General features: G+C 33.0%; 1 protein-coding gene across 1 annotated transcript in view; it reads right to left on the bottom strand.

Moving 5' to 3' along the window:
• Positions 1-8,027, bottom strand: part of PHIP (pleckstrin homology domain interacting protein) — a 121,665-nt gene that overhangs the window by 113,109 nt on the left and 529 nt on the right. The gene's annotated exons all lie outside the window — the stretch shown is intronic.

An 8,027-nucleotide genomic window follows, 5' to 3' on the forward strand; every position in this document is an offset into this window, starting at 1 on the left:
AACATTTACTCCACATCTCAATGTCCTCATCTACAAGATTGAGACTATCTTGGGAAATAGCCATGGTAGCCGACATGGAGGTGACTGTCATTTTAATTATACTCCATATTACATGCTCCACACTGATCTTTCATGTTGAGAATCTATCTAGACCTACACAGGGAAAAAAGCATTTTGGAAATCTTTTTAAAGACCTTTCCAAAATGAGGCAGATCAATATAATTAAACTACTTGATTTACCTGTGAGACCTAGAAACCCAGTCTTTCCTCTAGCATATAATTTAAGAAGTCCCTATGAAAATAAGACCCACAAAGATTTAGTACTACTATGTCCTGAACACCTGATCGTTCTAAAAATGTCAGTTTTTCACATTTGTTTTCTCAAAGTTTTCCAAATCTGGAAGACTAGTTACTTCTCCTCTCCACAGTAGTTCTAAGTTCTAAAAGGTCAGCTTAATAAAATATAATTCTTATTTTTACAACTATTTTAACATATAAACAAAATCATAAATTTAAAAACCCTATTTTCTATCAATCATTCTCTAAGGCCTATTTTTAAAACCAGATCTCAAATTCTCAAAACTTTAAACTTGTAATTATAAATCTATTACCATCTTTAAAAAAAAATAGGTTAAAATTACATCTACAGTCTTTAAAACAAGTTTACATTTTCTGAGCATTATTTTAGAAAACTGTGATAGCCTTCCATGTAGAAAAATACATGGAATACTTAGTTTGTGTCAAGTATTCTCAAAATTTATCTTCACAAGTAAGTAAGATTAAGTATTTTTCCCATTTCACAGATACAGAAAACTGAAGTCCAAAGGTTACAGCTTCTTCAATGTCATACATTCAGAAAATAGGAGAAATTAGTAAACAAACTCAAGGTCTCCTGATTCCAAGATTAGTTTTCATTACATTACAGTTTCCTTCTCAAAACTTTAGTCCCTGCTCCACTGTCACACAGCTCATAAATGATTACACACTTAATAGAACCTACATAAACATTTTTCGAGTCAAATCCTATAATCTGGGTAACTATTCTCAGAAGGACTCCCTACATGCCTATGATTTCTTTATAATTAGTAGTATAATAAAATTAATACAGAATCTTATTAAGTGTCAAAATTAATCTTGGTGGTCTATTTACTCCTAATTAACTGTCAATAAACATGCCTGAAAGACTGTCTTCTATTCACAATTTAATCAACCACCTAAGAATTCATTTAGATACTTCAGCTAGTATTATCAACACAAATCTGTCCTTTAAAGAATATGCATAGTGCTCTCCCAAGTTTTTTTTTAATCACAATCTGACTATATTTTGCTAAAAATAAAAAAAAAAACAAAACCACTTTATCCAGAATTTAGGTTTCCACAAACCACAAAAGATGCTCTATAAAAATTAATTTAAAACACTACATGACAAAATTTAACTGTTTGAAATAATACATTTTGACGTTTTGTTTTTAAATCATGTTTCTAAGCAAAATTTGTGCAGTTAAGAAATCCTCTTTAAAACATTATTTACTAAACTAGAATTTAAATTTCAAATTTGGGATTCTGTTGGAAAAGTTATCATCTATTAAAGATGAAAAATTCTTAAACTATTCTTAAAATGCCAATATAAATACTCTTAAGAGAACGACCAGTTTCATTTTTAGTAACGTTTCAGTTTCATCGGTATACTCGAAATAACACCACACGTACAATGGCAGTGAAGTTGTTTAAAAAAAATAATAAATGCACGTTTCTCCAAGTTGCCTAAAACTTACTATTTCCTCACCCAAAACCTAAACCAGAATCAAATGACACAAGGAAAATATTTCTTGCATTTTAACCTCTGCCAAGACAGGCTATGTGCCTGTTTTCTATCCCTGATAGAGATCAAATGGGTCAGGCCAATCACAGGCCACTTGGGAGTCCAGAATACATGGATTCTTTATGTGCCTCCTTGGCAGGAGGCTGCCATCATCCATGCTACTATGAATAACCCTAAGCTTTATACTACAAATCTCATTCTATTTACAATTTAGTTTTCACTTAAGCAGAAGGTGCTTAGATCATGTTGTTAACTACATTTTCTTAACATGAAAAACTTCTCATTCAACCAACCATCCATCCTTTTCCTTATCTGTCATCCCTGTGCTCAAATAGGCTGCTTCTGCGTGTCTAAGGCAAATAAAGGTGGACCGGCTTCACATCTGAAGATTGCCTTCTCACTTACATATTTCACTCTTCTATATCATAGAATAGACCAAAGGTTCTCACATATTTCACTCTTCTATACTATAATTTTTATTTTTTAGTTCACTGAATTCTAAAATCCCATAGAGAAGAAAAGCTATCATTTTGTCCAATCTGTTCTAAATACACTCTTCTATATTCCATATGCTCAGTAACATGTATTTATCCATTCTAAAATAATTAGTTTTTACAAATTACTCATAAATGTACCTATAACATAGCTTCTCACAAGCAAAACAGAAATCAATCATCTTTTCACATTTTAAATATTTCTAAAATCTTATCTTTGGTTCATATTATATAATAGTTTTTATTACTTTTAGATGTAATTACAAAAACAACTTAAATATCCTCAAAGAAAAATACACTTATTTGAATGCCTGACTTTCCTTAATTTAAAGTCCATTAAAATAGATATACTTAGTACTGTCAACTAATGTCCACTTTGCTTATCAGTATTACATATACTTTTCTGTGAATTCAGAAACTTAAATAGGGAAACTACAAGAATGAAATTAACCTGTCTAGTATTACTTGTCCAGAATAAGTTGTGTAGGATACAATTTAATCTGTTATAATTCTGCAGTGACAATGACAGGTAACTACAAAATTTGGAAAAAAGAAAAATGACTGCAGTAGACTAGAGAAGGTGTGTGTACATGAAAGAAACAAAAACTTGTGGTCTGACAAAGAAATTTTGAGTGGATTTAAAAAACTGGCATTCACAGGCTTTATTTAACCTAGTGCTCACTTAAAGATTAATTCAAAAAATCTGTATTAAGCTCTGTTTAAAACACTTATCTTTAGATTGACAAAACATGTCCTCTCTCTGACAATTTCAAAAATACAAACTATTGTGAGTTTAATTTATACAAATCTTTTAACAGAAAGAGACAGAAGCAACAGCCAAGTTCCCTTCACATTTCCCTAAATGTCATCTGACTACCAAAAGTAAAAAAGCTTCATATATTCTCTAATCAATTCTGGATACTTCAACTACCAAAACATTCCTTAATGTTAATTAGTTCACAAAAAACAATCTTAGAATCAGTATACAGACCACCAAAAATCTTCTAGAATTCTAGCCACAATACTTTAAAAATTATTTACTTTTGGTATTTATTATACTTTTTTCTTTATATCTTAGACTTAATTATTTCATCATTGGATCTACAACATAATTATACCAATAGTATCTTCTGAAGTTTTAAAGCAGTCTTTCTTACACTGCGGCTATGTTCAGAAAATTATGCATACATCTGAAATAAAGATGTTTTTCTTAAACTTTAATGCATTATAAAGCTGTAATTGGAAACTTTACTACCATGACTAAAGTTCCGATAATAGCAAACACAAACCTTTACATAGTACTTGATTTGTGCCAGTCAGTTATCACTCACTGAATCCTACAAAATCGGGCTATTTTTAGCCCATTTAACAGACTGGAAACAAACTCCTGCAGTACCATTCTGCCTCCTTACAGTCATGTAAAACACCATTTGTAGTTGGGGATAGGATAATCCAACTTATGCTCAGGCCACTTTACAATCATTCAGGAGGATAAATAATTTAAAAGGTACTTTATTTCATTTAAAAATATTTGTAAAAGCCTCAATCTTCTTAAAATAATGGTATATATACCAACAGAATAACTGCATAGGTAAGAACAGATGAAGTTTTGCCCATTTCAGCCCTTCAGCATGTTGTTTCCCTAACTTTGTAGTCTTCATTAAAAGGATTAAGACTTTTCCTTTTTTAATTTTGAGAGGGAGAGGGAAAGGGAGAGAGAAAATCCTAAGCAGGATTTAGCACAGATGAGGTACTTGAACCCTGAACCATGAGATTGTGACCTGAGCCCAAATCAAGAATCAGACACTTAGCCGACTGAACCACCCAGGCGTCCCAAGAATTATGAGATATACCAAGCAAAGCTTACTAATTTCACTGATATTCTATTGAAAAAGGAAATGTAACTCTACTGTGCATATTCACTACATTATTTGTCATCCCACTCCCCCCAAATTCTACTGGTTTAAGTTTTAAAAGCACCATATTATCTTTAATATAGAACAGAAATACCTCATTCAAAAACATGGTTTTTTTCCCTAAAACTTGTCTCCTAGGTTTTGTATCTTCACTTTCATTAATCAGCACATTCTAAATACATGCATACATAAGATCTACACTTAAGTATATTTTATTCATGTTCTTATTCTCTGAATTTAAGACCAGCAATAATTTATGAAAACTAGTACTTAAACCACGGAGAGACACATACTAATTATAGAGTGAAGGTGTTCTACAATGTGGTTAGGGTATCAAAAATATTCGTCTATCTCTAAGAAGAAATATACTACAACCTAAGAATGGCATTATAAAAAGCATTTATACAATTTTCTAATCTGCAGGTTTTCTCTGTATCTACTTTTTTGTGTTCTGGATAACCATCAACAAAATGAAACAGTTGGGCTTTTAGAGACCATGTATTGCTATTTCTAGTTCAAAATCAATGTTCAGATTACAAAAATTTCAATTCACATATTTTACAAACAAGGTAACTGGGACTGAAAGAAATTCCATGACTTGCTTGAGGTAACCTGTAGGCTAACTGTGGACAGGACTAAAATCACAATCCATATCTAACTCCCAATCCTTTCATTTGATTAAAAAGATTTCTATGACTGGAATGGTTTTAAGAAAAGCAGGGGCACCAGGGTAGCTCAGTCAGTTAAGTGTCCTAACTTTGGCTCGAATTGTGATCTCACAGTTCCTGAATTCCAGCCCCACATCAGGTTCTGTACTGACAGCTCAGAGCCCGGAGCCTGCTTTGGATTCTATCTCCTCTCTCTGCCCCACTCATGCTCTGTGTCTCTCTCAAAATAAACAGTAAAAAACACTTTTAAAAAAAGTAAATACCACTACATAAAATAAGAATTATATCATCTTAACAGAGTAACACAACATGAATCCAGTTATGTATCAAGAAAAACAAACAAAAAAACAGCACTGTAAACAAGAAATGTAATCAGAATTCCAAATTTGGTAAAAAAAATGCTTAAAGATTCTGCCTCAAGATCCCTTAAGTATGCAATCACCACTAATTAAGGTGACAACTAGATAGCAAAACTTAATAAACCAAATAATTTTACTATTCAAATTAAGAAATAAATGACAAAGTTTTCTCATTGTCCAAAAATTAGCAGAGTTTTCTTGTTCCATAAAAAGTTGCCACCTATTCTTGGCTCCATTTAAAAAACAACAATTCTGATGGGAGCTTATAATATGCCCTTTTGCTTTAAGATTAGTCTATTTTTAAAAATATAAGCTCTGATTAAGCAAATACCATCAGGGACCAAAAAAAAAAATTTCACTATCAAATTCCATACAGTGTTAAAAATGTTTTAAATCTTAACTAGATGGTAATACAATCATGTTTTACAATAACTTTATCAATCATATTTGTAGTAATTGCATCATTTTTTAAAAACCTGTAAACCTTTAAAAGTGCTCTTAAAACACCACTTTCCTCTTGGTCGAATCTCAATCACTGTGACTTACATGTAGGTTGACGACAGATGTTGATCTATGCTTATTTTTAAAACTCCCAAGTACAAAAATACACCATCCTAAACAGCTTAAATTTTCTAGAAATTTCAATGTGACATATAAATTCCTACATTTAACATATTACTCAATTTGTCAGTTAACATAGCAACCAATTGCCAGGTAGAGATAGACACAACTGAAACCATAAGCAATAGTTAGTATTTTGGTTTCATTCATCAAAATCAACTTAAAACCAATGTTAAGTAAACTGAACTCGAAGGCAACAAAGCCAAGGTTTTTTAAGTCATAAGAATAAATTAAGATGTTATTCAACAACATTAAGAACATTATTTAAGAGATTTTGACTGTGCTCACCTATACATACGATTTACCAAAATGTTTTAGAGCTAACCTGAATCTCAAAAAGCCAAATAAAATTAAACCAAATACCCACACACCTAGTTATATAGTTTGATGGATATAAAAGCACTTCAAAAGGTGTGTTGTATCCAGTAGATATGGAGTGAACAATATGCTGAATGAATAAAAAGAGATAATGAACCAGAGCTCTCTTAAATTTTAACTAGAATTCTTAACTGCCTCATAAGTATGCCAACAGGACTGTTCAGTAAAAAGGTGAAAACACAAGCAAAAAACCCCACTCCCAGGCAAAATAGGTGGATTTTGAAAAATAACACACTAATGAAGACAGCACTTACTATCCTAAGTCTGATAAAGAGACTAGGAATATAAATTCATTTTATTAATATCTGAATTGAGAAACCCTCTCAAAAAATTAAAAATGAACGTTAGTATCCCTGTTTTTACTGGAGAAAACAAGATACTTCTGCAAGAATTAGACATTCCCATAATTTAGCAAGAAAGCATCAGCTGCTTCATTTTAAAACTGTAATATTACATCATAATATTACAAAACAGAGCAATCTTCAGTGATTGCGGTTTTTATGAGATGCAACGATGAGTTTTGTAAAATCTGCCCAATTCTTAGAAACGGAATATTATAAGCTCTATAATTTTTTTCAAATAACGAGACAAGGAATCCACTTAGGATTTTGTCAAATATTTACACCCCCTCATCCCAAATTAAAATATTGCAAGCACTGAATCTTCGGGTTTGCTTCCAATTCCATTCACTATAGCAAAAGTACTGAATGAAAGTAGCCTCAATCACTACTTTAAAACAGTATGAAAACAGTATAAAACAGTGGAAAAAAATATACTGTTAAGGTTCCACTAAATTTCGTAAACCTAATGAACACTTAACGATCTATATTAAATCTAAGAGATTTCGATTCAAGTTAGATGTTCTATATCCAAATTTAACAAATGCCATCAAAATCTTGTCATGCCCTCACGTCACAGAAGACATTCATTCCAAGGGAGGTGAAACTTCCTAATCGTTTCAGAAGCCCTTATGAAATAACGCTACTCGTTAGAACCCCCTCAAAACACGAGTTGCTAATCAGTTGCACCGCACAGATTAAACGCCCCAGCACCCCGCCGGGTGACTGCTTTTACTGCCCCGGACGCACGTAATCATAACCACCACCCAAATCGGTTTAGGAGACAGTACGAAAAACCAGAACTACCAAACACCAATACGTTACTCGTCCAGCCACAACAGGTCCACTTTCGGAAGACCATTATTAGAAATTACTAACCTATTCACTTTGAAACCCCGCAAAATTAAAAAAATAGCTGTTTTTCAAGCTATTAAAATAATCCCGATATAAACTGAAAAACTTTTACTTGCCAAGTTCCAGACCAAAATAATTGTAAGCGTAAAAATCAAAACTCTTCGGTGACCTCCAATGACAGGTTTTAACTGAAGCCGAAGAATAGCATGAGAATTAGCAAAACTTTAAAAAGCCTGTTAAACTGCTGGCTTTCAGAGCGTTTTACAGGCTTTTCCACGTCTGCGAATGTGTTTTGGTAAAAGCACGAAGAGCCTCTGGCCGACTATCATCCTACATCCGAACCCTTCAAACAAAAAACCTAGCTCTGAATTTAAGGAAAGCAAAATATTCGAGAGGAAAAAAAATAATAATAATAACGCCTTGCTACGGTTCCGCCGCGGCTGAATAGCCTGCTTGTGAAATGCTAATGCCACTTCGGAGCAGTTAGTCACCAGCTATTGTGTGCGGCAGGAGAAAGCCGAGCCGACCGCGCGTGCAGCGCCAGCGTGCGAGCGAGCGAGCGCGCCCCCCGTCCTC

Source organism: Suricata suricatta, chromosome 7 (assembly GCF_006229205.1).
Source record: "Suricata suricatta isolate VVHF042 chromosome 7, meerkat_22Aug2017_6uvM2_HiC, whole genome shotgun sequence".
Lineage (NCBI taxonomy): Eukaryota > Metazoa > Chordata > Mammalia > Carnivora > Herpestidae > Suricata > Suricata suricatta.